Source organism: Gracilinanus agilis, chromosome 6 (genome assembly GCF_016433145.1).
Source record: "Gracilinanus agilis isolate LMUSP501 chromosome 6, AgileGrace, whole genome shotgun sequence".
NCBI classification, from domain to species: Eukaryota; Metazoa; Chordata; class Mammalia; order Didelphimorphia; family Didelphidae; genus Gracilinanus; species Gracilinanus agilis.
Genome location: NC_058135.1, coordinates 16,617,236 through 16,625,498, shown reverse-complemented (window position 1 = coordinate 16,625,498; position 8,263 = coordinate 16,617,236). Strand labels below are relative to the sequence as shown.

The following is an 8,263-nucleotide window of genomic DNA, read 5'->3' as shown; positions in this document are numbered from 1 at the left end:
CTGGAGATTGGAAGGCCCTGGGGCCCCATCACATCTAAGATAGTTTACCTTGGGCAAGTCACTGAGCCTCTCTGGGCTTCATCTCTAAAAGGATGGGCTAGAATCTGCTGGGCCTCTAATCCAGCATCCTTTGAGCTTCTCTACCTGGGACTCCATGTTTACTTAGTAACACTCCTCAGAGCCCATTTACTCCCACATTCCTGAGAGAAGACAATTACTGGGTCATAAGCAGAATATATTGAAGTCAACCTTTATGAATGGAGGAACAGCTCTCTGTCTGAGCATGGCCTCCCAATCCCAGGGGAGAAGCTGACCCCAGAAATGGTTTGTTTCCAAACTGATTCCTCAGTCACCATCATTTCACCCCTAATCTCCATAAGGAAAAATGCTTGAACAGGGACTTGAACCCTGGACCCTCAGATTAAAAGTATGATGTTCTACCAACTGAACTATTCAAACCTCAGCTTTCTTGACTCACACAGCCCCTCCCAAAGATAAACCCTGCTTCTTAGTCTTTTAAGTCCGTTTTGTAGATGAGAATACTAAGGCCAAAAAGGCTAAGGGATTTGGTCAGAGTCAGAACCAGGAGAGGAAGGCAGGAGTTCTGCTCCCTCAAATCCAATGTTCCTTCCATTATACTCAGATGATTAGGCATAGCAGGTAATGTGATTGTGTTTTTATTCTCCCTCACTGCCAGAGGCTCAGCTCCAAGAGAATGAGAGGCCTGAGAGTGTCTCATGTAAAGTTAATATCTCCTCTGTCTATCAGGCAGCTGCTCTGTACCCAAGGGACTGGGGAAAAACCTTGTTGGATGGGGTGGATCTAATCAAGGGCTATCAGAGAAGCCTCTAACTTTTCCTTTAAGTCTTACTTCTGAAGCTACTTAGTACTCATATTTTGATCTTGATTGTTGGATCAGAGGAGGAACAAAAAAGGGTTCTAAGAAGATATGGCTAAGACTGAGGGATAGTAAAGGAGATATGAGTAACGAAGTAATAGAAGGGATGTTAGATCAAGTGGCAAAGTTACCAAGGAATTATTGGAAAAGTCATTTCAAAGGGAGTCTCAGTCAGAGCATGAGGGTTTCCATGCCATTTCTTGGGATTCTATCCCACATCTCCTTTGTGCCAATAAAATGGATACAGAGACAAAAGGAAACAGTCTATATGCCCTCAAGGAACTTACATTCCAGGGAGGGAAGGGGGAAATCTGTATATTTAAGGAAATGCAAAATATATAGGCTGTACTTTGTGTAGTGGAAGGTCACAGGCTGAGTAGTGTTATGATGATAATAACAGATAGTTTGGAGAAACAGATAAATGTTTTCAGAGCCAAATAGAGCTTTAAGTCAAGAGTCAGAGATTGACAGGCTACAGTGAGGAAAGGAGGGGGTAAAACACTCCTGATTCTCAAACCCCTCCCCCTCTAACTGCTTCTGCTTCAGTTGGTAATGAAGACAGGAATAAGATTCTTCTGGTAAGTTTCTCTTATGGCTGAAACCCCAATAATGTTCCTTTTCATTAATTTATATTCCTCTCAGGTCAGTTAGAGGAGATATAACAGCTAGCTATCTAACTGTTGAGGACAGAGGAGATCTTAAACTGGCAGCCAACAGGATTCAAACTAAATATACAGACTGAATTGTAAGTATCTTCCCAAATAATTATCAGGCACAGATTTGAAGGTAAAAAGTTATATTAGGAATTAACAAGGAAAATTAGAGAAGTCAATGAAGGTTTTAGGATAAAGGAAAGGTGACCCTGAACTGTTAAATTGATGCCCTCTTCCCCCTCCTCACTGGAGGGGATGAAGCATTTAACTAAAACTGGCTCTCTTGCTATTGATAAGTATCTTACGCTCTAATCACTAAGTAATTATATAATTATATTAATAAAGGATAGTAATAACAAATAGGCTAACCCTATGAGAAGAAATCATTAGCTTATGCTATAATGGCCACCTCAGGAGAAACCCCAAGTCAGCAGTGGCAAGCAAAGTGTCTGCTCACTTCCACTCCCACCAAATAACTGTCCTCAACCCTTCTCAACTGCCCCTCACCCAAAGGTCTCCAGGGGGGTCCCCTGGAATTCTGGGTGAGGCTCTCCCTGTACCTTTGCAGGGATTCCATGCTTTGCATCTGCACACAACAGTAGCAAGGACAGTTTGTCAGCAATGGAACATTGTTCCAGAGGGAACTGTGGAAGGGTATCATGGAGCCCACAATGGTACATGGTTTGGAAGGATTGTAAGAATGTTTCCGCTGTTGCTGCTACTAAGCTGCCATCTTGGCTCTGCCCTCTAGAGGGGGTACATGAGAATGATGAGACTGACATGGAGGGGTAGTGAACAGGCAGAAGTGGAGAGTATGAAAGGAGATACAAGCATAAGATTTGAGACTCAGAAGCACAGGAACCCAGGGAAGTAGACTGTCTGGACTTTTAAGAGAACAATGGAACCTTGAATCTAGGATGAATTGGAGACAACATAAGATAGCTGTCTTTTGCCTGTCTTTGTATTCCCTATCCCCATTGCTTAGCACAGTACCTGGAATATAATAGGTGCCTAATGAAAGTTTGTCTTTTGTTTTCTAAGAGAACCAATGACATCATGGGGTGATTACTTGATTTGAACATGAATTGAAGTGAAGCAGAGTTGCACAAAATCATCAGCTTCACTCTCTTATGAAACATCTAAGTCCAGTGGCAGGACAAAAGCCAGAATGACTGGTGATGGCTCTGGAGGAAATGGATGACCTCTGACATATGACCAAGTTCTTTTTTTCTGACCAAGTTCTACACACTCCATAATGCCTGCTTTAGCTACTTTCATGGCTGTTGGAACACATTTTTCTCATCTGCCATTCCACCAGGGGAAATCTTCACATGCTTGGGTAAATACTACCTTAACACACCAACAGACAGGTTTGTGGTCCCAAGGGTTACTCTCAACCTGGTTTAGCCCTCTGCCAAGGTTTACTGGGGGCACATGCTACAGCTTCTTGGAACCCCCCCCCAAAAAAGGGGATGTGCATCCCTGCAAGCCCTAACACCAGAGGTTATGGTCCTTTGAATTCCTACACACTCCTAGGTAACACAGATACACCCCAAATCTGATTGAAACTCCTAGGTCTGCTTCCAAATCCCAAATGCAGCATTCTCTCCACTTTGCCCTTTCCCAAATCCTTCTTCTGTTCCTTGCCTCTAACTCTCAACTAATTGGATCCCTAGCCCAACAAGGCTCTGAAAGCCCAAGATTAGCAGAGGGTGATTTCTGTCCTCCAATTTCTGGGATATGAAAGCATTAGCCTCCCATTTTGCCACTGTTGCTGTATGTGGGGGACTGTTTTGGTCATGGAGTGCCTTGTGCCAGGATAGCAAGGAAGTCAGTGTCACTGGATCCTAGAATGGGTAGAAGGGAGTAAAGTGTAAGAAGACTAGGAAGGCAAGACAGGGTCCAGTAATGAAGGGCTTAAAAGTCAGAACATTTTATATGTAATCTTAAAGGTAATAGGGAGGCATTGGAGTTCATTTATTTTTCTTACTTGTAAGATGGGGAGAATAAATCCCAAAGTTAATGAATTTGAAGAGTTTGACAAACTTCAAGATTTATTGGCAGTTATAAATCACCCTGACTGATTATATTACTACCACTACTACTGTAGCTCCTCCTCCTCCTCCACAGCATTAAACAAAAACACAAGGAGGAGTTTGTAATGAAGTCAACAGTGGCTGAAAGGAGACAGCCAAGAGGAAAGAGGATAGGGTTAAGGAGAAAGGGATGTGAGCCACAGGAATGGTAGGGAAACCTCTTCTGAGACAAGATGAAGGGAGAGAAGAAATGAGGAGATAGAGTCCTCTGGTCAGGGAGAAGCCTCAGTTTCTTCACTGAAATTGTGGGACAGAACCAGGGCTCAAGAGAAGATATGGTGTAATTAATTACTGGCTCTGTTAATTATTACAATGGAGGGCTTGGGAGGAGGGGGGAAGGAAGGGAGAAAACAGACACTAAATTACATGTTATATTTTATTTCATGTTATATTGCATTGTAACACATATTATTACATTGTATCATATTATTTTATAGTGGAGGAATTGCTAGGTAACTAGGTGGATAGAGCACCAGGCCTGACATCAGGATACACCTGAGTTCAAATTCAGCCTCACTCTTACCAGCTGTGTGACTCTTGGCAAGTAACTTGTGTTTTTGCCTCAATTTCTTCATCTGGAGAAGGAAATGGCAAACCATTATTTTTGCCAAGAAACCCCAAAATGAAGTCACGTAGAGTCAGAAATGACTGAACAAATTCTTGTACCATATGATGGGATTATATGAATTGAATATATTTCCTTACAATTCAATGAAAGTCATACTCCAAGATTAAATTAGAAACTAGTGTGCCTCTAACTACGTTTGATAAATAAAACACAAAGCCTTTTCGCCTGCTCACCCCTGAGCAGGGGTTCCAAAAGCCCAGTGTTAGCAGAGGGTGGTTTCGATCCACCGACCTCTGGGTTATGGGCCCAGCACGCTTCCGCTGCGCCACTCTGCTAGGACACAAACGCGTTGCTAAAGAGACTCCCTCAGTCGGACACGCCCAGCTCCAGTATGCCCGGCCCCTTTTGTTATTCCTGGGCTTTCCAAGCTCAGGTGAGCTCCAATTCAGCACCTTCAGAGGTTTCCTATTCCGTAGAGGTATATGAACATCGCCCTCGGATATAGAATTTCCATGTATCTGGCCGATTTCATAGACCAGAAGAACGTGAGCCTCGGGAGGAACTAGCTTGTCTTCTCGGGTTCTGGTTTGTGCCTCCATCCACCTTTACCGCAAAGGAGATGTTGCCCAAATATTTGTTGAAGAGAACTCCCGGTCGAGGTTTGTATTTTTTAAGCCCCTAGCAAATGGCCTGACCCCTATCCATTAAATTGGAAGGTTACCCCTCAGGGACCACGTGGCCTAATGGATAAGGCGTCTGACTTCGGATCAGAAGATTGAGGGTTCGAATCCCTTCGTGGTCTGTTTTCTCCATAATTCCCCTTTTCTCTCCAGTTGCCATTAAAACTTTCTCCGGGGCCCAAGACCTTTAAACAAACAAACAAACAAACAAACAAAACAAACTTTCGGCCAAATATAGAACCTCCTTGGGAGATATAATTCCTACCCAAGGCATCTACCCATAGAAACGACCTACCTTGGGCTGGAAGGCAAAATGTCTGGCCCTCTCAATCATTAAACAGTGTGTCATTAAGATACGTTCTAACACTGTGCCAGTCAATTTTAATTTTTTTTATTAATTTAACAAAAGTGAAATAAAATAGTCATTTACATATTTACATTAGAAGAGAAAAAGAAAAGTATATTATTTACACTTCTTTTTAAATGTATATAATGTGTTCAACCAATATCTTTCAAAATTGTCTTGCTTGTCTGAGCTTCTTTCTCGCCTTCTATCTGCTCTCTTCTCTAAGATGACTCTCTAATCCTTTCCCCCACTTTCTTTTGGTATGTGTGTGTTGGTTTTTTTCCTTCTACCTTATTTTTATTTCCCTTCACACTCCCACAAACCCTTCTCCACTACTGGCACAAAAAAAAAAAGGGCAGGGAAGGGAAGGGATAACAACCTTCTGTAGCAAATATGCATAAATCTAAGCAAATTTCCACATTTGGTCCAAAAAATGTTTTATTCTGCATCTTGAATCCATCACTTCTCTGTTTAGAGGTAAGTAGCATACTTCATCATCCTCCAAGAGTCTAGCTGATTATGATCAATTGATAAGAGTTCTCATATTTTCTAAGGGAGTATTTACGATAATGTTGCTTTCCAGAATGGCTACACCAATTCTCAGCTCTACTACCAATGAATTTAATTGCCCTTTTCCCAGCATTCCAATATTCTGCTTCTCCAACATTTATCATTTTCTATTTTTGTACTCTTTGCCATCAGATGTGTATGTGGTGGAACCCTAACTTGTTTTAATTTTTTTTTCATCTCTGTTAATAACTTGGTTTTCTCATCTGTTGACTGAATGAGGTTGTAAAGGAATCAAGATGAGCTGGATACAAAGTAAAGAGATTAGCCTTAGAAGTAGCTCTAAATACCTCTTCCTTTGGGAAAGGAGTGGAGGAAGAGAATAGAATTGAAGAGCTTAGATTGGAAATTGATGGCATTCCATTGCAGTTGACCATTGAGAGGCATTCAATCTAAGTATAGTCTGAAGTGTTTTGTTGGGAGTTTGGAGAGATAGCATGTCTTGAGTAAAGTTTTCCAAAACTGAATTCATTCCAAAGTAACCCAATAAACAGCTCATTTTAAGGGTAATTATAGACAGTCCCTTTGAGAGTTTTCAGGTAAAATTCAAAGAACCAGGTGTAGGTAGCTAAAGGATGCTAGGTTAAGAGAAGAAAGAGATCCTGTGACTGCAGAGATGAAGTCCCAAAACTCAGAGAGGCAAAAGGACTTATAGTCTCCCAGCACCTGTTACTAGTGTGGGAACCAGGTCTTCTAACTCAGGAATCTAGCTTTCTTCACCTCCATTGACTTTCTTTTCCTTTGACTTACATTTCTGAAGAGTTAATCAATAAAAACCTTAAGTACCCCTACTTAGTACCTTTCCAGTCACTAAGTATGAAGTTCACAAGTCACTTGCTAGAATGGGCGACAACTCCAGAGGCCACTGCCCACCCCCCTCCCCAAAGTGCTAGGCAAATTGAAAGACTGTGATATAGTTCCAATAAAGTGGGGAAGGGACAGGAAGTGACATGGAAAAAAGACTATAAAAAGTCCTGAAGTTCCTGTCCAAAGGACTTCTCCCTGAAACTTTTCCTTTGGAATTCTTCTTTGGAGGCTCTGCTCCTTGGAACTTCTCATTTGGACTTCTTCTTTGGAGGATGGCTCCTTGGGGCTTTTGGACCTTGCCTGAACTTGGAGTTTTGGGCCTTTTGATTAGAGTTTTCAGCTTCAGGACTTCGACTTTTAGAGCTTCTTGAAGTAGGGGACTTTCTTGTTGGTTTCACTGCTACCTTGATGAGCTTAGCTCACAAGGATTTTTCTGCACTGGGACCTTGCCTGGATCCTGCCTGGCTTGCTGGTGAGTGACTAGGATTCCCATGTGGTGATTGGAACTGTGTCAGGGAGTTTGAGCTCCATTTCACAGGATCAGCATTTAGGGTAGGCTAGCCAGTCTCCTTATCTCTTTCCCTTCCACATTTCCCTCTTTTTACTAATATTCCAATTAAACAAAATTGTTAAAAGCTGCTAATCGTTTTCCTGACTTAAGGGATAATAATCAGCAATCACTTTTTATAACTTTATTATTTAGTCAAAATCCCAATTTAGCCATTATACATTCCTGAACAATTTTATGGATAAGGTTCAGTCTTTTCCTTCTGACTCCTACTCCTGCTTTCTAGTAGGATGTGGCCAGCTTTCAAATTCAGACTAAAAGTGGGCCACAGTAGATACCTTTTTAAGTTGCAAAGGACAGATACACTCTCATTGTGATCCCCTGCCACTTAAGTATCAAATCTGTTTGCTCTCATTAGAGAAGGGGAGCTCCAGACACACCCTAGCCTTGGCACTGCAAGGTTTGCGTGAAGAAAAAAAAACCATTTCAGATCAAGACTGAAATCTTCAAGGGATAAGGCTCCAAGTGAAGGCATAGAGAAGGCATTAGAGAAAACAAATTTCTTTTCTAAGGGGCCCTCGAAGAAATCTGTAGCCTGTCCACCCCAATACTTGGAGATAATTGGTTCATGGTACACAGAGCACTCTTCTTTCTTGGTCTTCTTTGTATCTCCAGGAGAAACTCAACCAAATGGGATGGAATGCAATTAGTGGGAATTAGTGGGAGCTCCTTTTCTCTGTCTCAGGCAAGCACTTTCATGGGACTTCCTGCTGCCCCTATGACAGGTCTCAATATCTTGCTGGGACAATGACAACTGATGCTCACAGTTCAACTTCATGGATTTCCACAGTTTAAGATGGATTTTCCCTTACTCACTCTCTTACCCTCTAGATACCATTAAGACCACCATATTTGTACCTTCTTGAAACAGACATTCCACTGTTTAATGAGAAGCCATTATAATGGTCTGAGCTGTTGGGTACTTGTTCCAGTTCTGACCTCATCCCCTCTCATAGGGTTAAATTATCTCCTTGGTAGGGATTCCTTTCTGTGCCCCTCATTGACATGACTAAGAAAGTCAATAGGCTCCTTCTTATCAAAGAAATTATATCCATGTTTTGGCGACCTCATGATAGTGAT

General features: G+C 41.9%; 3 non-coding genes across 3 annotated transcripts; 1 reads left to right on the top strand and 2 right to left on the bottom strand.

Annotated features, from left to right (window-relative positions):
* Positions 1 to 386: 386 nt before the first annotated feature.
* Positions 387 to 459, bottom strand: TRNAK-UUU. The gene has a single exon. It is a non-coding gene; the product is annotated as a tRNA-Lys (tRNA).
* A 4,019-nt stretch (positions 460 to 4,478) lies between these two features.
* On the bottom strand, positions 4,479 to 4,550 carry TRNAM-CAU. Its single transcript has one exon. It is a non-coding gene; the product is annotated as a tRNA-Met (tRNA).
* A 394-nt stretch (positions 4,551 to 4,944) lies between these two features.
* On the top strand, positions 4,945 to 5,017 carry TRNAR-UCG. Its single transcript has one exon. It is a non-coding gene; the product is annotated as a tRNA-Arg (tRNA).
* Positions 5,018 to 8,263: the final 3,246 nt, after the last annotated feature.